Source organism: Trichechus manatus, unplaced genomic scaffold (genome assembly GCF_000243295.1).
Source record: "Trichechus manatus latirostris isolate Lorelei unplaced genomic scaffold, TriManLat1.0 scaffold00025, whole genome shotgun sequence".
NCBI classification, from domain to species: domain Eukaryota; kingdom Metazoa; phylum Chordata; class Mammalia; order Sirenia; family Trichechidae; genus Trichechus; species Trichechus manatus.
In genome coordinates, this window is record NW_004443961.1 from 7,792,890 (window position 1) to 7,815,998 (window position 23,109).

At 39.3% G+C, this 23,109-nt stretch overlaps 1 protein-coding gene across 6 annotated transcripts in view; it reads right to left on the reverse strand.

Moving 5' to 3' along the window:
• The window catches only part of PTPRD (protein tyrosine phosphatase receptor type D), a 473,666-nt gene that overhangs the window by 103,216 nt on the left and 347,341 nt on the right, over positions 1-23,109 (reverse strand). The gene's annotated exons all lie outside the window — the stretch shown is intronic.

The window sequence follows — 23,109 nt, forward strand, 5'->3', positions numbered from 1 at the left end:
CATAGAGATTTCTAACCTAATGTTCAAATACACTATTTTTTCCTCTTATTTTTCTTTGCATCCTCTAGGCAGATGTATTTTAGGCTTTCAGCACTGCCTTGCTTGTCTAGTAACAAAAAGTTTCTTTGCTAAATCTCGGTTTCCTTTTTCATATTTATTTTCAGGCGTGAGGGTAAAAACAGATGAATTTCCAAACTGAAATTTGAATAAACTTCTATTAATATTCAGTAAATGCCCTTCAAATCTTATTTCCTAGCTCAGAAAAGCAAAAATTCGACACCCAAAACAAAATGAAAAAAAGTGAAATTTCCTCCAGTCTGTGATAACCAAAAAAAACCCACCAAACCCACTGCCATTAAGTCCATTCCGACTCATAGCGACCCTATAGAATACAGGAAATGCCAAACAATCACTTAGAAATCTCTCCATCCTCATCTACATCAATTGGTACAACATAGTTGATAAAGACAATGTTCTGCATCCTACTTTGGTGAGTAGCGTCTGGAGTCTTAGAAGCTTGTGAGCGGCCATCTAAGATACAACTAGTGGTCTCTTAACGACTGGAGTAAAGGAGAATTAAGAAAACCAAAGACCCAAGAGAGCAATTAGTCCAAAGGACTGATGGACCACATGAACCACAGCCTACATGAGCCCAAGACCAGAAGAACTAGGTGATGCCTCGCTACCACTACTCTGACCGGGATCAAAACAAAGGTCCCAGACAGTGTAGGAAAAAAATTGCAGAACAAAATATCAAATTAACAAAAAAGACCGGACTTACTGGTCCGATAGAGACTGGAGGAACCCCTGAGACTATGGCCCTAAGACTCTTCTGACCTGGAACTGAAGCCATTCCTGGAGACCACTTCCCAGCCAAACAACAGACAAACTCAAGAAATAAACAACAACACCCAAGAGGAATGTACTTCTTAGAACAATTAATTATAGGAGATCAAAATGGCGATATCTTCCCTAAAGCAAAGATAAGAAGGCAGAAAGGTGCAGAAAATCAGGACTAACGGAAACAGGGAACCCAGGACAGAAAGGGGAGGGTGCGGATACATTGTGGAGAATGCAATCAAGGTCATGAAATACAAATTATGTATTTGATAGTTTTGCAAACTATCAAATGGGAAACTAATTTGCTCTGTACCCTTTCACCTAATGGACAAAAAACAAACAAACAAAATTTCCCATCCCATTCCACCCCAAATGTATTTAGTGTAACTATCTAGTTAAAACACGTGAGTTTCCACGTGTGCCTTTTGGGCACAGTATATATGCCATGATCCCCTTGCTGTTAATATCATTACTCCTTGTAGGCAGGATAAGAATATACCCTACTGAATATAGGCTTCTAATTAAATACACAGGCTGATCATTACTATCTCCACCCATGGTGCTCACATAACTTAGAAAGTATAAAATGGCATGTATACTTTCTTCTCTCTTACACATGACAAGCAAGCTAGAAAGGCAAGAACACACCAACACAATCTAGAATGTTACAGAGTTGAATTTCTTTCTAAACTAAAGGATTAACTTCAAAGATTAATTTGTTTTGTTTTAAAACAACTGGTTTTATATTGTCAAAGACTATTCCAAATAAAATACTATATTAGGAATACTGTATCGGTACACTGATAATTTTATATATTAGTTTTAAAAAAAAAAAATACTTGAATCTTTGGAATCACTTGAGACTGTTGATAACAGGGCTGTGATTTTCAACTAGTGAACAGGTACACCATCCAAAATGGGGGAAAAGGGAGTTGCAGAACACTTTTCATGCTTGGACACTTGACATCCTCTTGTGATGTTAGAGGCAGAAGGAGCAGACTATAAGACTCAGAACTCTGGAGAATATTTTATGAAATCCATGGCAAGTTTTTCAGCTGGCTTCTACATGGTCTCCTAGGAGGTAAAGGTCAGTGTGGATCAATGACTACGAAAGAATATGGAAAGGGCCCACACAAGACTAGACTGTCTCCCTCTAAACTCATCAGAATGGTACCGAAAGGTAATCAGGTGAAATTACTTTGGATTTTGATGACAATGATGATAATGCTGCTGCTGATGACTGCATCATCATCATATACTAAATCTCAAGTAATTCTTAAGGCAAATTTAGAGGTAGATACTGTTATTACTTCCATTTTATGGATAAAGAGGCTGACGCTTACTGGAGTGAAGACACTTTCCAAAAGGGTCCATGAAGCAGTGGAGCTGGGATGTGAATCCAGGGATTTCTGATGTTGAAGTCTGAGCTTTTACCCACTACCCACGAACACATGTATATAAATTATAGCTTTAAATTAACTATCACAAAGATTATTTTCTTATTTCAAAACTGTGAGTGATAAGAAAAATAAATGAAACACCAGATGTCTCTCTCAGTTTTGGGCTAATGATACATTCATCCCACATTGTTTTTTACTTTCAAAAGTTTTTGATAATGAAAGACAAGCTGTATCTTTCTATACAGTTAAATTTGAGCATAATTCTTCTCAAGTGCAAAGGAGTGACACCATACGTGCAATCTTTAGGAATAAAAGAGACACACAATCTTAATATTTCTCTTGTTCTCCCCTTCTCCCTTTCTCTCTCTCTCACACACACATACACACCACAAATTCTGTGGAAAGAGAGAGAAAACTGATGTACTATATTCACTCCTTGGAACTGAACCACTGTAAAATAGCAAACAGTAGAGGAGAGTTGTACTGGCAGAAACTACTGAGAACGGTGAGAGACCAATAACTCATGAATAACAAGTCTGCACTAACAGTTTTAATGACTGTTCTAATGGTTTAATGGATGGCACTTTAATAGGATTTCTAGTAGAATCCTTCTGAAAGCTTGTCTCCAATAAATCTGTCATTAACAAAGAACTGGACTGCTTCACCACATAACCACAGTTTACTGAGTCTGAACATACAAAAAAAGTTACGGCAGTTGTCAAACTGCATTACCATCCATATCTCAAGTATTCTGTGAACCACTGCGAGATAGACAGTTGCCAGTCAAAAAATAGAAGACATATTTACATTAAGGGGATACAGTAGAGATAAAAAGAAAATACAAAAGAAAGCTCACAATTGTTGTCATGCTATGTGTGCAAAGACAAAAGTAGAAATAGAAACTGTTATACAAAAATACAGACAAGTGAACACTGAAACTTCAAAGACAAGCTGGAGTTCTCTTTGAAATAGCTTACTGAGTTACTTTGGATGATTCATTTTCAAATGTCTATAACACTCTGTTTCTATATCTCTCTCATACTTATTTTATATAGTGCTGTGTCCTGTAATGTCTTGCAAGTTCTTTAAAGTCAGGGTTTGCCATGTCATGTCTGTCAGTATGCACATCACCTCAATATAGATGTTGAATTGACGGTAATCAGTCCTTGTGAATGATACTAAATGGCAATCCTCAGCTCTCTGGTTTTCTCTGTTTAGGTGATGGTTGTTGCCAGCTGCCATCGAGTTGGCCCCAACTCATGGAGAGCCCATGCACAACAGAATAAAATGTTGCCCAGTTCTGTGCCATCCCCATGGTCAGTTACAGATTGGACCGTTGTGATCCATGGGGTTTTCACTGGCTGATTTTCTAAAGCAGATTGCCAGACCTTTCTTCCTACCCCACCGTAGTCTGGACGCTCCGCTGAAATCTGTTCAGCATCATGGCAACATGCAAGCCTCCACTAACAGACAGGTAGTGGCTACACAATGAAGTACACTGGCCAGGAATAGAACCCTGGTCTCCTGCATAGAAGGCGAGAATTCTACCACTGAACCACCATTGACTCCTTGTCTACGTCAGAGGTCCTCAATTCTGACTTCTTCTCACTGGAATTACCTCTTGCCTGGACAGCACTTCTTTTCTTACCCTTTTTGTTTTTCTAAATCTTACCTGTTTTTCAAGAAGCCCTGGTAGCACAATGGTTAAGACTCCGGCTGCTAACCAAAAGATTGGCAGCAGGAACCTACTAGCAGTTCTGCGGGAGAAAAGACCTGCTGGTCTGCTCCTCCATAAAGTTCTACTCTGTCCTATACGGTTGCTATGAGTCAAAATTGACTTGATGGCGCACACAACAACAACCACCTCTCTTTCAAGGTCCAGCTTAAATCTCATTTTCCAATCCACTCTAGCCTACAGCTCTCCCCTACGCTCTTCCATACATGCCTTCCCATTATAAGTTACACCTGTTTGACAGTTTGCCATGTAGAGCCTTTTAGTGCTTTTTCTTTTAAAGCTGTTTAAATTCCTTATTTTTCCAACTCTATTGTAAGTTCCAGAAGGGAAACAGTGTCTACTATATCTCTCTGTATTCTAGAAAATGGATAGCCCTGTGCAGGTGTTTTTGAAGTATATTTAAATGTTTTAAACAATTTCAGATTTTGACTCAATCTTTCCTTGAAAGTCTTTTGAAATTGAGATTCTCATTTCTTTTGTAGTTGCACTTCACTCCCTGATTTACAACGTCGATTCTTAAAATGTATATAAAGTTTCTGACTAATGCATTCTTCACCTTCACCATCGATTCTGATAGCTGTATATTCATTGACTCTACAGCAATTTATATTATCGAGACTGCTGAAAATAACCCATTGGCCAAGCTACTGTCTATTAAAGCTGCACAAATTGAACAAGGCCTAAAGAGAGTATGTTAGAAGAATAAAAATACCCCTTCTTAGATCCAATGTTAGAAAAATCTGAATTGACATACCCTTCCCAAAAGATATGCATTTGTCTATTTACAGCTAATGTTATGGCAAAAAATGATTCCCTTTTTGAAATCAAAAGTTTTATCAATCAAACTATTCAATAAATGTAAACAGAATTTTATTCTGGAAATGCCATATAATTATATTTGACTTCACTTAAAACACCCATCCTTTATTAAGAAAAAATATTCGGTCATAGATTCTGATCTTTATTATACAGAATAAGTCTTATTTACTCCAATTTGAAGGTATGCTTTTATAATTTAACAAGATAGCAAACAAAATACAAAGAGGCTAGACAGTCTTAAACGTAACGATACGGGCAGAGTAACAAACACTGAGAATATGTTCTAACAGATGGATCCTCTTTTACAAGTATTGAAAAAAAGGAGGCTACCCTAACCTATGAGTAGCCACGGTGATGCAATTGTTAAGAACTCGGCTACTAACTCAAAGGCTGGCAGTTTGAACCCACCCATTGGATTTACGGGAGAAAGACCTGGCGATCTGCTACCACAAAGATTACCGCCAAGAAAACCTTATGGGGCAGTTCTACTCTGTCACATGCAGGCGCTAGGAGTCAGAAATTGACTCAACTGCATCCCCAACAACCACCTTAATCAATGACGTACAATAAAAGACGAACAGAGAGATCTATATGACAGGTTAGCATCCGGATTTCTTTCTGCAGGCATACATTTCATCCAGTTAGAGGAATTTTGGGTGAAATCATAACACATTTGTGCTTGATAACCGCTCCCACAGCTTACGGAAACATTAGAAAGCCCTGCCAGAGAAAGATAATAAAGAACAAACGCTGTTCCTTAATCTTATTTAACATACATCCAAGCAATAGAGTCTGAAAAAGAGAAATATGAGTTTTCCCTAAATGGGTCCAAAAACCTAAGCGTTTCGAGTATTTATTTTTCATTCCAAGAAATTAGCAAATGAATCAAACATTAAAGAACAGATTTCAGACCGTTGCTAGCACTATCATGGCCTATTGAATGCATAAGTCTCTGAATTGACTGAATGTTAGCAAATCAAATCCTGTCACCCTCACATCATGAACAGAACATATCTAGACAAAAATCCAAGTCCTATTATATTGGAGTAAAAAATCATAGCTGCATGATATTGAAATCCTGACAAATTCCAATTATTGTGGCTTTGGTCACAAGTTTGGCCCAAACGGAAGGAATGCTTACAATTTTAAGAGCAAGGGTTATGTATTACTCAACACTGCACTGCCACAGTCTAGCAAGGTACCTGGCACCTAGTAAGCCCTCTGTAAATGTCTTTTACATGAGATGAACTGAATATAAAGCTAGAAAGGGCAACAGACCTTTGAAGAAAGGGGTATTAATGTTCTCGGAAATTTTTTAGAGGTAGCTAGTATTTGTTGAAGTGCTCTTCCATTATTCTCAGGGAAATGTGGCAGAAATGAGCACCTTTGTTTCTGGGAGTTCATTTGTTTATTCTCTAGCAAAAATTACAATCTTTGGTCTACGGTATCACAATGGATGGCTGTGGGAATGATTATAGATCAAAAACAAAAGATTGTATCCCTTTTCAAGAGCAAATGAGTAGCAAGAGCAGATGAAGTCTTAGGGAAACAAAGATGTTCTTTTCATGCAAATATTTTTATGATAAAACTGCGGAGAGATAAATATTGAAACTGCTAGTTGTTGTGAAACTTTCTGGCAGATTTTTAGGTTTGGGGAAAGATGATTTTTTCCCCCAGAGTTGGCCTTGAGATATCAATACTCCAGATCATTTTTTTCTTTTGTTTTTTAAACAGATGCTGAGAGAGTAGGAAAAGGGAGTTTTGCAATCAGCATTCTTCTGTTGCTTCATTTAGGCTGAGGGATGACTTCCCTATCTGTGTAGAGAATTCACTGTAAGGAAGAGACTGGTCACCTGCAATGTCCTGATAATATACTGTCCAAGGAGGTGCACCAAGGAAAGCCAACGGCAGATGCTCCACCTAAATAGAGGACTTTTGCCAGTGAAGTTGCTGCTTCTCTGTCCCCAAAAAACCTCTGCTGCAGCACAATAATATTCTAACCTAATGAAGCATCTTTGCTGGTGACTTGATAAATGATGTCCAACTTGTGACTATGCTTGGGAAGAGGGAGATGCAAACAGCAAACCAGGCTCCTACGTCATTTGTTAAACACATGCATATATTCATTCCAGAAAGGTTTACTACGGGAGTCACAGGGATAGAACGAAAAATAAGATAAATCTCTTGTCCTGAGAGAGCTTCGATTCTAGTGGAAGACACGCAAATAAAACAATGGAAACGCTGCAATCACGTGCAGTATCATGAATTCAAGCACAGCAAAGATCAAATCAACTGAGCTAGGTACACAGTGACGAGCCCTCATCCTCAAGGCAGAGCTCACCCCAGACTCTGACTCTGGCATCCTTGAATAATACCATAGTGCCATTAGCTCCCTCCAAACCAAAACAAACCAAAGCAGCTCCACTGTGTCGATTCTGATTTATGGCGACCCCATGTGTTGCAGAGTAGAACTACGCTCCACAGGATTTTCAAGGCTGTGACTTTCAGAAGCAGATTGCCAGGCCTTTCTCCTGAGGAGCTTCTAAGTGGGTTGGAACCACCAACCTTTTGGTTAAGTAGCTGCACTCTTAACTCTTTGTGCCACTCAGGGGCTCCTTAGCTTCCTGCTCCACCCGGTGTTTAAAAACAACGCAAACAAAAGAAACACAAATCATCACCAAAGGCAGGGAAAAAAGCCTACTAGTGTTCTTGATTTTTTTTTATAAGATGCACATTTAATATTAAAATATAACATATATGGACTGAACTGTATACTTTAAAAGGGTGAATTTTATAGTATCTGAATTACCTCCATTTAAAATTGATAAAGAAAAATACGTAAAGTATATTACATAAATTTATTTTTTTCTGCCTAAAACTACTTTGTTTCTTTAAAAAAATCACTGCTTTCACCACAACCCTTAATAGCTACCCAAAGTTCTAGTAATGTTTATAATCTGGGATCTCATCTAGAAAACAAAACATCTCTTTGATGTTTCAAGTTAACCAGACCTTAAGGTGTATTACTACAGTTCCCCCCGCCCCCCACCATAAAAAAATATTTCAGTTCATTTGGTATTTTGTTTTTATTTAAGGAGCCCTGATGGTGCAGTGATTAAGTGTTTAGCTGCTAACTGAAAGGTCATCAGTTCGAACCCATCAGCAGCTCCACAGGAGGAAGATGTGGCGCTCTACTTCCATAAAGATTACAGCCTTGGAAACCCCTACTCTGTCCTATAAGGTTGCTATGAGTTGGAATCAACCTGACTGCAAGGGGTTAACCCAGAAAATGTCAGGTGTTGCATATTTTTAGATAAGTCACTGGGTGACTTCAGACAAGTCACTTAATTGCCCTGAATATGTCTTCTCGACAGCATGGACTAGATTCTAAGATTGAGATTCTAGGAATCTTTAAATATAATTCCACAATGGAAACTTTCTGACACTGGATTCAAACCTGTGGAATTTTATGAAGGATTGTTTTTAAGATAATGGGAGAATTCCTTGAGCTGTGATAGCAAGGATCAATGCAGAAGGAAGAGAAAAGGAACAAAAACGGAAATCAATGCCCATTTGCACAGCAACACCCACCACGTCATTGGAAATTTTTATTCTCCTCTAGTCTCAACTGATGACGCGGAGGTCAATTAATCACTGGGCGGGGGGTGGCAGGACTAAGTTCTCCTACCTTCCCTAATGCAGCACCCTAACTGCTCTTAATACAAGGGGAGGCAGCATTTCACTGTTCATTAACTACCCTAATTATGGTTTCTGAGTCTCTGCGTCTGACTTCCCAGTTACAGAATACCAATAGAAGCAATTGGACCAAAGCCTGCAAGAGTGTGGGGGTGGGGCAGCCCTGCATGAAGAAAACACAAAGGGAAACGTGGCATCAGAATCTGATCTTCATAACATTTACTTTCAATCGTGTTTTACAATAATCACAGAAACAGAAATTTGGAGTTAGAGGGAGAGAATCTAAAAATGTCACTCAGTCCAAGCACCCATCTGATGCTTGGACTTTTCTGTGTGGTCAACCCATGGATGGTGAAGCTCATTAAGTTATATGATGCTTGACACACTGTTCCCTTTAACAGAAGTAAAACCTGCAGCTAAAACAAACGAAACACTAACAACAACAAACCCTGAAGCTAAGAAAGAAATCTAAGTAGGCAGTGAGTACTACGCTCGCGCCATCTTGAAATATGGCAAACTTTTGGTTGTGAACTAATGGCTTTCTATCTTTTCACATCATTTACCAGCTTTCTTTTCTTTTTCTTTGCTAAATTAAGTTGCAAATATTTAAAAGAAGATTACACATATATGAGAGAATATTTTAACAATCTTAAGGGTAAATGTCACTTTACATTATTTTAGTACATTAACAAAGCTTAATTTATTGTAGTGAACAACTTTTCCTTTCATCAAAGGTCTTGCATAAATGAAGCTGGAATTTGCATAGTGATACGTGGAAAGCAGGGCTTCTTGCTAGGATTGTTTTCACTTTTTTAAATCCTCAGGATTACACAAGTAAGAAGAATCTGGTCCACAATTTCAAATGCCAAGGCAAGAAACAAGTCAATACCAAATACTCTCTGAGACTTAAGACTGGGTCTTTACATTGTCTCAGTCGCTTCAAACATCTACTTCTGCTTCCTCTCTTCACTTTATTTTCTCAGTGAACTGGTCAAGATCGAAAGTCAAAAGTAGTCACTATCGCATACAGAATGCTATAGATTCAGGTTGGAGATTTGATGATTTCTAGCCCAGCTAATCTGATGTCTCTTTCTATGTTTGACAAAGGTAGAGTTGAATGCTAGTTATTTGTCTTCAGGTATAAACTGTAAACCATCATTATCTTCAAACTTGCTAATTTTTAATAAAAAATACCAAGAACATGAAGGGGTAGATTGGGTATAAAATTTCTTACATAAAGCAAAAAAATCTCAACAAAGTCCTTTTTTTTTTTCCCCCAAAGAACATCTCTGACATTGAAAAACAAAAATAATTATATAAATCAGAAAAGAAATTTGGGTCATAATGCCTTACTTGGGGATCAGAAGATACGCATATTTGTGACTATCTTAGTAGATAATGATAATGACATAAAATTCGTCTTATTTTAACCAAAATGAAAACTGTTGTGGAAGGAAATCTACCATGAGAGACAACTGTTTATAGTGGTCAGAATATGACCCTGAAGCCAAAACACATGGGTTCATATCCCAGCTCTGCCACTTACTAGCTGTGTGACCTTAGGCAAGTTACTTAATCTTCCTCTGCTTCAGGACCCTCCTCTGTAACACGGGGATACTAATAGTACCTACCTGGAAGAACTGAATGAAATAACATATGCAAAGTGCTAAGGAGAGTACCCGGCACACGGTAAGTGCTATATAAATGTTTGTTACCATTGTCATCCTTGCAAAGCATTTTCTAGACTGCGTGACTCCATAGAGAGGATAAATATTATAATATTAGAATGCGTGTAGTTTAATCCCAAAGAAGAAGGTTTGAAGACATATTCTGCAAAACTGGCAGAAGAAGGAAGGAAGGGAGAGAGAGAGAGGAAAGGAGGGATGGAAGAGGGAGAAGGAGAAAAGAAAGGAGGGAGGGAAGGAAAAAGGGAGAGAAGGAGGAGGGAAGGAGGCAAGAAGGAAGGAACAAAAGAAGAGAAAGGAAGGAAGGGAGGGAGGGAGAGAAGAAAGGAAGGAAGGGAGGGAGGGAAGAAAGGAAGGAAGGATAGAAGGAAGGAAGGGAAGTGAAGGAAAGAGAAAGGGGGAAGAAGGAAGGAGGGGGGAGAGAAGGAAGGAGAGAGGAAGAGAGAAAAGGAGGAAGGAAGGAAGGAGAGAATAAAACGTATCAAGGATCTCCACGAGCCTCTGGCAGAGTTTAGATGACTGATGAATGCCCACCATTAAGAAACTTAGTAAGTGAGAAATAATGCAGTTCTGATTATGTTGCCCACACAGGCTTTTTAGTTAAAGCCAACTACTCCAATTGCTATATCTGTGGTGGCTGAGAGACTAAAATTTCCCAAGACACAGCCAAATCCAAAGCTTCATGTAAATATCTTAATGCTTATTTCCCTCTCCTTTACAATCTCTGTACTTCCCAAACATGGTGGCGTGCCCAACAATTACTTTTCAGAAAGAACGGCCAACTGTTTAGCTACATTAGAAAAGCCATGGCAAATACTACTGCCATTACTATTTTTAAATTTTAAAATAAATACATAAATAAGGATAGACATCCCTTTGATGCTGGGTAGGAACAGGCTCTCTGCATCCTTGGGCCAATCACTTGTAGCTACAGTAGTGAAGCTTGTCCCAAAAGCTGTTCCTGAAAGCAATGTAAGTGATGCATTCATTCAGTTTCTGGGATGCTTACAGCTTTAGGAGTAGAAGCAGGAAGCGATTTCCAAGACTTGAAAATACTTTGAGATCACCTAGTACAGACTTAATAGTGCCCAGGTGGCACAGTGGCTAAGAGCTTGGCTGCTAACCAAAAGGCTGGCAGTTCAAATCCAGCAGCTGCTCCTTGGAAACCCTATGGAGCAGTTCTGCTCTGTCCTACAGGGTTGCTATGAGTAGGGGCCCTGGTGGTGCAGAGGTTAACAGCTTGGCTGCTAACCAAAAGGTCAGCAGTTTGAATCCCCAAGCTATTCCTTGGAAACCCTATAAGGCAGTTTTACTCTGTCCTACAGGGTCACTATGCGTCAAAATCGACTTGACGGCAATGGGTTTCAGTGCAGACTCCTCAGCATGTGTCCTGCTCTTTCAAGGGTATGCTTACCTCTCTCAGCTCACCTCTAAGCAGCATGACCTTGGCATGGCACCAACAGCCACAGAGCACCTTGGCATCCCATGAGCCAGCCGTGTTTCTTCTGACCTCCATGCTTTTGCATATGGGTCTCTCTTAGCCAAGATCTTATATCTCTAGTAAATGCCCATGACTCTCCAACTGGGATGTTCTCCTGGGAAGCCTCTCAGTATTGCCCCTTCTTTCTCCCAACCCATCATCACCTATAATTATTGGGTGTTTTTCTGTCTTTCCCAGGAGATTATGGATTTGTCCAGGGCAGAACATATATCTTAACTATACTCTCCAGCAGATATGTGTCAAGCAGATGAAGGCATTCAAACTGCTCCTCTTACAGATAAAGAAACTGACGTCAGGGGATCACTGGTCTGATGGTATTACAATTGCTAGCAGAAACACCAGGGCAGTTTCTACTCATCAGTGAAAACGACTTTTCCTGGATACTTAGTACGAATTTGTTTCTCCAGAAATTTCCATTATTTACAAACTATAAAAAGAACCTGGCAGACATCATAACCACCCTGTGTCCTTGTCACCCCTCACCTTCTCCTAATTGCTTTCTTAGCGCTCCTTTTTGGAAGGAGGAGGAGGGAATGTTAGAAGAGATAAAACAACTTGCCTTGTAAAAAAATTCAGCGTTACGAAGTAACCAACAGGCAGGTCATGAGTACTGAAGTTTACCGTAACGAGGGTCGCTTCTATTTTCTGAGTGCTTGTTTTGTACAAAAAAACCAAGGGCCAGGTGCCTAACATTATTCATATTCATAATGACCTTACGAGTAGATACTACTATTCTCATCTTAAATAAGAGATAACCAGGGCTATAAGAGGTGAAGTAGCTGGTTCGGGGTCAAGCAACACAGCTATTAATTGGCAGAGTCAAAACATGAACCTTGTTTTCTCTGACTTCAAAGACCCTCCCCATCATTGGCTATTGTGTCCCTCTAAGTGCACACTTCTCACTTTGGCCCTAAAATCCCAACTTCATTTTAAAAACCAAATCTGACTCAAAAAGCAACCTCTTCTTTTAGTTCTTGCTAAAGCCTCTTTGAAGCTGAAAGCTTGCTTAGGGACTAGAGATACTTCAGGATTAACTGTTTCCTGAGAGCCTTTAGCTCCACATGGGAACAGGTGGGAAGACATTTTGGACACTGTCCAGCGACGGTCAAGGGCCAATCAGCTACAGTGAACTTGTGTGAGAGCAAGAATCAAGACACAGAAAACTAGAGCTACAAGAGATTCCCCCAAGACAAGCACGTCTCCTAGAACAACAACAAAATAAAATACAATAAAGCCACAAGTATGAAAGATACTGAGTTTAGCTTTGATAAGGGAAATGTTGGCACTTAAAGAAAAAGTGGTGGAAAGAATAAACATTAAAAAAAAAAGGTCCAAATAAAAACGAGCTTTAAAACTTGAGGATGTTTGCAGTTTGAGCTGTAACAACTACAGAAGTTCAGAAAGAATAAAAGACTATAAACACGTAGACACACACCCTGATTTTGGATGTGACCGTTTTCTTAAGGTGAGCTTGCTGTGTCTTTGTGTCCCACTAGATTTCTTTACAAGACGCAGAACGACGGCCAGCTGAGAAGGGATTCTCTGTACCTTTATACCTTACACAGTCAGGCCGGTCTGCAACACTGGCACAAAGAAAGCATCTTCTCAGATTGCCACCTAGCAGGCCCACACTATACAAACCGCTCTAGAAGTTCAATCAGTAGGTACTTTTGAGTTAAATCTGAGGGGTCTGCATTGAAATGTATCCACTTCTGTCCTGCCAAAAGATAATAACGGTCTATTTTCTGAGAGAAAAGGACCTGAAAATAAGGCTTCGCTGCTGACAGATCAGGTGGGGACATTGGCTGGCAAAAGCAGCTCTTTTTACAGAAAGACACACCTTGTTCTGTTTACTCCTCTTATTGGCGCTAGCAATTTGGATCACAACAAAGAGTTTCTGTGAACTGTCAATTTAGTTGGAAACTGATCCAGACACACACTTGGGTTAATCATCTGCTATAATCCCAGAAGAGAGCTTGTGGCCCCATGGCCAAGCGCTTATAGAGAAGGCATAACACCTGGCCTCGAGAAGCCTCTACTCAAACACAGCAAATGACCAGAATATAAGAAAAGGCAACATAGGGTTAATAGCGTTGGTTTAAACTAGCTCCTTTATCTTTTATTATTATTTTTTAATGAGCTCAGCGAAGCCCTATGGGCGTGGCCAGTGACAGGGATGATAAGAGGGATAGCAAGTAAGCAGAGTTTCATTGATTCTAAGAAATACATTTTTCTTCCCTCACACTTTAACATCTCTGATATTGATGTGTGGAGCCCTGGTGGCACAGTGGTTAAGAGCTAGGCTGCTAACCAAAAGGGCAGCAGTTTGAATCCACCAGCCTCTCCTTGGAAACCCTATGGGGCAGTTCTACTCTGTCCCATAGGGTTGCTGAGTCAGAATCGATTCGACAGCAGTGGGTTTTATATTAATGAGTATTTTACAATGATATTGTCAGTGTCTTTTCTTTCTTTGTGATACATATAATGATGTGGTTTCTTAATATTGATGGCATCTAGATTCAAGTAAGTAACGGAATACTAAGACTACCCACTACCCGTCCATCAGTTTGTCCTACTGTGGTGGCCTGCATGTTCCTATGATGCTGAAGGCTATGCCACCGGTATTTCCAATATCAACAAGGTCACTCAGAGTGGACATGTTTCAGCGGAGCTTCCAGATTAAGACACACTAGGAAGAAAGGCCTGATGATCTACTTCCAAAAAATCAGCCAATGAAAACTCTATGGATCACAATAGAACACTGTCCAATGTAGTGCTGGAAGATGCTAACATATCAATGATCATGAAGATGGCGTAGGACCGGGCAACATCTTTTCTGTTACACATAAAGTCAACATGAGTCAAAGCCAACTTGAAGGCAGCTAACAGCAACACCACCACCTAAGACTACTGAGCACTTGTGTCAGGAACACTGCTAAGCATTTTATTTATAATTATCTTATGAGCTAAGTACTATCATTGCTTCCTTTGTACAGATGACAAAACTGAAATGCAGACAGGTTCAGTTATTAACTTAAGGTCACACAACTTGTACCCAGGACCAACCCCTCAGGTAGCCTGACTGCAGGGCCCATGTTCTTGGCCACTCTGCCATACTACTTCTGCTCTTGGCTGAATGAGTAGACAGCCCTAAGTGGCAGGCAGAGAGGGTTAGAGTCAATCTGAGAAGCAGGAAAATCGCTAAATTCTTAGACAAGAGGGTAACGACTCCCACTCCTCCCAATCCTAGGACATCCTGAGATTCTATTTTGGAATAGTAAATTTAGCCATTCATTCCCACTGAAGGAAGTCCACCTGATTTTTCCAGCCCAGGTACAAACATGTTACTTCTATTTTATATTTCATGAAGTCACTGATTAGTTTCATTCCATAACACAAACCACTGTAATCTGTCCCAGATTATAACAAACAAACAAAAACAGAACAAAAAACTTTTTCTGTCGCTTGTGGCTTATGTGTCAAAACAAACAAACATAGAAATAGAGGGGTTTTCCTGGCCGTATTCTACTCTTTAACTTTCCATAAGATATATAAACAGATCTTTGTCATCTAGCACTTTCTTCCTTAAGGAAGACAGGGAGTCACCTCCACAAAAAATACAGTGCATTCAAAGCTGGCAAAAAGTTAGTTTTTTATAATTTTATTTAGTTTTATGGCTTCTTGTTTGTGTCTGAATAATGCCTTAATGTATGCCCACCCTCACGTGTTTACACACAAATTATAAACTAATTGAAAGCAGATATGACAGATGGTTTTGCATTATAAAGGCTTGGAAGTTTCCAGAATGTTTACTAATGATGGCTTTGTGCCTGCGAATGTTCCCTGCACACGTGGCCGAATACACCAAAAGCCTTTTCTTAGGGAAAACAGAAATTTTTTTTTTGTGGTCATTGCTTTGATGACAGACAATTTTTGTCTTTTCTATGGAGAGATATGATGTTTACCACTGGGAATGGAGAAACTGTCTATGTAGAAAAGAAATGCATCCTTGGTGCGTCACAGCAAAACCACTGGGTATTCCTAGACATAGTCACACAATGCAAGCTGGTAGCTATGACATTTTCACAGCAATTTTCTGTATAAATATTTTGATTTAGTTCAAGCCTTAGGTTTTTGGACTCTATAATCAGGGCATAGTAAGAAAGAAATAGTACAAGACTTAGGTCTTTACAGCAGGTAAGTTAAGGTGAAGTGAAAAAGAGCAATAAGATAATGGATTTGTGTTGTGGTTCTGCCATTTATTAGGTGTGTGTCTTTGGGCAAGTCACTCCATTCTCAGTCTCAGAATTCTCACCTCAAAAATGAGAGCGTTAAGTCATATGACCCCTGAGGCTTATTCCAACCCTAAACATTTAAAAATAGGATCCAGGCAATGATTTCTGATATCTCTACATGTTTCTGTACTGTGTCTTGATAAGTTTCGTTATTAACCAAGGTCATCAGATTTCTTTTCCTTGACCTGTCTAACTAGAGTCCTGTGAAGATTTTTGCTTATTAGATAACGGCATTATTGAAGCAGAAGGACAGGACAACCATATCCTGAATGTTTCAAATAAGAGGCTCATGACTGTCTGCATAGATGGGATGAGACAGTGTTGACATGAATACCGAAGGAACTTCAGCACATTTGGATGCTAAACGCTGGAAGGCTCATAAGCTTTGAGATCCAAGACAATCCACCTCCATGTTGTTGTTAGTTGATTCTGACTCATGGCAACCCCACGTGTGCAGAGTAGAACTGCTCCACAGGGTTCTCAAAGCTGTGACATTTCTTCCTAGGCACCTCTGGGTAGGTTCGAACCTCTAACGCTAGGCTAGTAGTGTAGGGCTTAACCATTTGCACCACGTAGGGACTCCAAGAAGGCAGCAAAGATAATGAGGCTGTGCTCTGTGATGGAAGGAAAACAGTTCAAAGGTGTTCTTCAGGTAGGTCTTCTGTGAATGGCAGGGTTTCTTGCTTCTCTTCAATCACAACAAAAGATTGTTCCACCCAGTTGTTTTAATATCTGTTTTTAAAGGTAATACTACTAAAACAGTTAGTGATTGGAAAATAAGTATTTGAGAACTGTTCTCATCTGTTTAACTACCACAGAAGAATGGACTTGTGTTCCACTAGGTAACTTGTAAGTTGGCTGTTATGAACTTAGAAGAAATTTTCCTGTTGGAACTATGTGTAAAGGGATCAAACTAGCCCACAAAATGTATACAAACTATAATGTACCTGACATAGAGTATGTGATTTAAGACATTATTTCTATAGGAAACTGCATTTTGAAGACCAAATTGGGAGCTGGTTTACCACCTGCTTTGTGCAGCTCTTCTTGCAAGTGACCAAGGAATGCTTGCATGTTGAGGGTGTTGGTCAATGGAAATTCATCATGTACACGTAGTCAACAGTGAAGTGAACCTATTTCTAGAAAAGAAGGGCCTTATTTACATAGCCAAGAGAGAAGGCTGCTTTCATATCATTCATACCTCACATTTCAAAGGACATTTACACCAACCTGCAGAAGCTACAGCATCTGTACTTCTACCAGTGCTGTCTGTACGTGTAGGTAATTTGAACATATGTGTTCCTAAACTGAGAACTGCTTCATAATCCCCTAATTGTTCTTCCTGTTCCCTAGTTCCTTTCTATTTTGTTCCATTATATATACTGATGATAGATTAATTTTCCAAAAAAATCACTTTGTAAATACCCTCTATATTCTCATCATACCCTGAAAGGTTTTTTATCATAGGATTGATTATATTTTATTATAATTTTTCACTGACATGACTTTCTGTTTGATGACAGGGTAAGTTACCTGAGGGTAGGCATGATAGGAGCTTGATGATTATTAATTAATGAGTATAATTACCCTTATATAAAAACCTTTCAGTGGCTCTCTCTACAAAAATACTCCAGCCTTTTAGCTACCATGTATTGAGCCTCCTACAACATATAGTGTATTTATGCTGAAATATATACACATGTGTACACATATTTCCTAGGGCTCGCAGTGGCACATTTTACAGATGAGAAACTCATAGGGCTATATAATTGTCCAAGGCTATAGCCACACACAGTGTTCAAGTCAAAATACTAATTTGTCTGGCTCCAAGGTACATGCCCTTTCCACCATTCAACCATCCTATGCTTGGCACTGTTGAGTCTGGAACTGACTACCCATTATAATTTTTGTACCTCCTTATCTGTCCAACTTCATCTCACCCCACTTCCTATCATTAAAAAAAAATAAGTTTTTCCAAAACTGGTCTACTTAGTGCTCTCTCCAACTAGACTTTATTATGCAAACAAATCACCTGGGGATCTTGCTAAATGCAGGTTCTGATTCGGTAAGGCTGGGATAAGGTCTCTAATTCTGCATTTCTAACAAGCTCCTGGGTGATTCCAATGCTGCTGGTCTGTAAAGCACACCTGGAGTATAAAATACGAGACAGTCCTTTCCCTCTGTGCCTTTGATCCTTCCCTTGACAAAGTGCTCTTCTTTCTAGTTCCACCCAAAGTACCTTTCTTCAGTACCTTTCCCAGTTCTCCATCTCACTCTGAACGTCACTGAATCCCTGTAACATTCCATGAGCACTTTAGGACTTGGTCCTTGGTCATCTTCTTCTTGTTATTACTATTATTTTTGAGTGTATGTATCTGTCTTTGCCCACTAGACTTTCTGGAAGTCAGGTTTCTTATAACTCCTATCACAGTCATTTTCTGTAGTGGTGTGGCGGACAATTATTGGGTTGTGTGGTGGACAATTATTGGATCATCTTCCCAGCTAAGGAGGCCCCTTCCACAGTAATGCCCCTCTCTGCAATCTAAGAATAGCCCCAGGTCTATATGGGCGGACTGCTACCATCTATGTCCTAATGAGTGTCCCTACAACAAACTGAGTCACTTTGAGTGGCAACCGGAACTTGACTGGTGAAAAAAATTTTGTCCCTCTCTAGGGGGCCTGTATAGAAACAAAAATATGATCAGTGGTCATGTTTCATGTTTCCTGGGTGTGAGTGGGAGAAATAGAAGGAGCTGGTCTGCATGGGAGGCAGAGGGGGAAGAATGAAGCCAGTTCAGAGAAAGGCAGAAGATGAGCATTCCAGACAGAATTTCAGGAAATCTCCACAACTTTCTGGTTTCAGACAGAAGTCCTTGAGGCACAGGGGTATTGTTAGCCTGTGGTTCTATAATAAATGAAATCCTATTTTTTGTATTCCTCAACTCTAGTGAGCTCAAACAATCTAATATAAATTATGTTTGACTATGGTATTGATAATGATGACTGTGATGTCTGTTTGAGTGAATATCCAACATGGTGGTTTATTTGCCATCTCAGAAAATGGTGAACTGGAGATGGGGGAATCATGCCCTGTAATGCTTTACCCTAAGCCAATAATATTTCCCAAAGTGAAGTCTTCAGACCACCTGCATCAAAGTCACCTGAAGTGAATTTTTAACATGGAGATTCCTGGATGCCACTGTTAACCTACCAAACCAGCATTTCTGGGTTGGGCCCAGGAGTCTGCATTTTAAGTAGATTTCCAAATGATTCTCAGGCACGTCAAAGACTGAGATCTTTAGACTTTATTTGGCAAGATCTTGGGGGTACCTCAGAAGAAAGGCCTGGCAATCTACTTCTGAAAAATCAGCCATCAGAAACCCTACAGAGCATAGTTCTACTCTGACACATAGGAGTCACCATGAGTTGGAATCGACTCAACAGCAAGTGGCAGTTTATGCAACAGAAGCACACCAAACATACTATTCTGGTTTAGTCTAAATATTCCCCAGCCTAATGCACTGACTTTGACAGCTTTACTAACTTAAAGGGAGAATATTTATTCCCTGCAATCTGGATGCCATCCTCAAATTCTGACTATTTACATTGTAGTAAGCCTTTGCATTCTCACATCAGTAGATGAAAATCTAAAATGTTTGTAAAGATCTTCAGAGACGAGGGTTACACTCATTTCTCAGTCTCCTTCTTTGAGTTGTCACTGAATCCAACGTGTGAGTCTAATTTCCTTTACAGTGAAGTCTCTTCTATGATCTAATAACACTGAACTACCATTGAAACTCATTTCCTCCTACTCTGACCTCAGGACCAGCATAAATAGCATTCATGCCTTTGACTTGTGTTTTAGTCTTAGAATCAGAGTGACAAATTTAACTTTGTACATTTCGAGAGATCGGAGTAAACATTAATTCGCAGTGATTATGCTGAAATAATTAGGTGTTTAAAAGTAATAGAAGTCTTCTTTCCTTCATTTTCTCCACTGAGAAAAGAAAAATTGATTCCAGTTCATACAGAAAATAACCACTTGCCTGTGATTTGATTCTGACTCATGGCAACCCCATGTCTGCCAGAGTAGAACTACATTCCATAGGGTTTCCTTTTTTAACTATGGTAAAGATATACATAACCCAATATTTACCAATTCAACCATTCTTACAGGTATAAGTCAGTGACATTGATTACATTCATCATATTGTGTAACCATGACCACTACGCTTTTCCCAGTCATACTACCACCATTAACATTAGTTCAGGGCCCTCCATAGAGTTTTCAGTGGTTGATTTTTTTGGAAGTAGATCAACAGGCCTTTCTTTGGATATGGAAGATAGTAAGTAAAAAATGAAAATCTTCAAAGGCTTGCTCTGTTGCCTAGAATATTACGTAGAGAACTTAATCCTGTTATCACAGATGAATACAATACTTAAATATCTCCTTCATGGCTGTTAAGGCACAGTAGAGTCAATTCATGCCCAGGGAGCTTGGATCACAGATCACGGCCATGATAAACGACAGAGTCAGTGTAGGCTATCATGTCAACGGCCACTGGGGGAGATTTTAATGCCGGCCTCGCCAGCACACCATTCATAACTACTTTCAAGGAGCACTTCTGATCTAATGGCTAAATGAATATCATTAGAGTATCTTCACATAGCATTTCTTGAGAAATTCCATATTTTAAGGAGGCTATTTATTATATTCAACGGATACAACTGAGATTTCTTCATTCAGTGACTGCTTGAGTGACGCAAATACAGTTCAAAGTTATACTACTGGAGTGGGAATTAAAGGTTTACTAGCAAGGCAATGAAGAAAATATCACATTGTGACAATAATAGTAATAAAGAGCAGACTGGGAAAGAGGAACCTATCTGGTTGGTGAAAACCAAAAAAAAACCAAACCTGTTGCCATCGAGTCGATTCCAACTCCTAGCGACCCTATGGAACAGAGTAGAACTGCCCCATAGGGTTTCCAAGGAGCAGCTGGTGGATTTGAACTGCCAACCTTTTGTTTAAAAGGCTTGGCTCTTAACCACTGTGCCACCAAGACTCCGGATGGTGAAAAGTGACACTTAACTAAGAGTTAGGTGATGTTGCCTCAGATGGCATTCATCGTATGCCTTTTGTCTCTTCTAAAATTCAACCTGCAACCTCAAGCCCCATCTCAGAAACTACAGAAACTGCTTTAAAAGATGCTATATAAATTTAATAAGAGCCATTAAGATCAAGGGAGCCCTGGTGGCACAATGGTTAAGACCTTGGCTGCTAAGCAAAAAGTCTATAGTTCAAATCCACCAGCCGCTCCTTGGAAACCCTACGTGGCAGTTCTACGGGTTTGGTTTGGTTTATCAAGATCAAGAGGAAGAACAGGGAAGAAATAAGATGCAGATCATTTCAGAAAATAAGCCAATTCACAATCCAACGTGAATTTCACAAACTCGAAAATGTTCTCCTGAATGCTTGAAACAGAATAAAGGAAAACATAACATAACCAACCAACAAGAAAACACGGAAACAAAACCTCCTTTGTGTTCTATGAAATATTTGACAAAGGTGTCGGAGCATGCCAATTGAATAAAAGGCTGTCTAGCTCCTGAAGATGAGTGTGTACAGGGCCACAGACCTACCTGATTTGCTTAGCCATTACAGTAATTTACAATAATCTAAATTTGAATATTTGAAGATTTTAGAAAGGCGATGCAGATATACAGATTGCAAGGGTCCCAAAGCTCCATATTATTTTACATGGAGCTTCTTATATATGCCACCCCTCTAACCACTTGAACTTGGGGCTCCTCTTAGTCATTATTAAAGAACTTTACAGGGCAGATGTTAGAACTGGTTGGTACTGAGCTCATCTGGTCCAACCTCCCCTTCTTAATGCCGATACATCAGACAGGTCAAAGGATGCGTTTTAAAAGGTCCCATTAACTAAATCAATAGAAGCCCTTTACAGTAGAATTTGGGTTGCTCAGGTACCCTACAACCTTCTATTCTTTGGTACACCTGTAAGATTTTAGATGGACATTTTAATCTTATGCTAAATTAAGCTGGATTACAAGAATAATAAAGATCTGGTTATCGATAATTCATGAATTGGCTTCACTATGGATAACTGTTGCTAGGGAATACCAGAAACATCCAGTCTTACAACTTTCTGCTTCATAAGTGCCACAATATCCAAACATACACACACAGACAGGCTTATTATTCACCATCATCGAGAATTCACGTAGATCCTCCTTAAGTATTCTGGTATTTTAAGATACAATTAAGTTCATCATTCCTTCAAAAACAGGCAACTTTCTGGGAATACATTAAAAACAAAAATACCCAAACCTGTTGCTATCAAGTTGATTCTGACTCATAGTGACCCTATAGGAGTACGAGTAGAACTGCCTTATAGGGTTTCCTAAAGCTATAAATCTTTATGGAAGCAGACTGCCATATCTTTCTCTCATGGAGTGGCTAGTGGGTTCAAACTGCTCATCTTTCCCAGTTAGTAGCCAAGCTCTGAACCACGGTACCACCAGGGCTCCCTTGGGAATACATTACTATTTTAGTATTAGCCCTAGTTATTATTTTAGACTATTTTATTTTATTTTAGAAAACCATACCCATGTGCTAAATATTAAAAGAGTTTTCAGGTCATGTAAAACTGACTAAGAGTACTGAGAAATCTGCTTCTGCCCTGAGATCTCTCTTTTTTCAGTGAGGATTCTCACTTGTGAACCAGTATAATTGGGACCAATCTGGTATACTATGAAGGTTATAAATTCAGTATATTCTTGAAATTAAACCACAAAAAATAAATCAACCTCATTACATAACATTGAAAAAATGTAGAATATTCAACAACTCTTAAAAATGCAACTACTATACATTGTACAGAGACTTAAGTTGACTATTCAGCATAATATTTGTAAACCTCTTTCTGCATCATGTTTAAAGAGAAAAGCACCGATTAAGTTAATTTTCAAGAATATGGTCAAAAAGAAAGGGAAGGCAACTCTTGAAATTACTGTCAAGAACAGCACATTGATCACAAAAAAAGACCAGACTTACTCACCTGACAGAGATTGGAGAAAGCCCGTGAGTATGGCCCCCCAACACCCTTTTAAC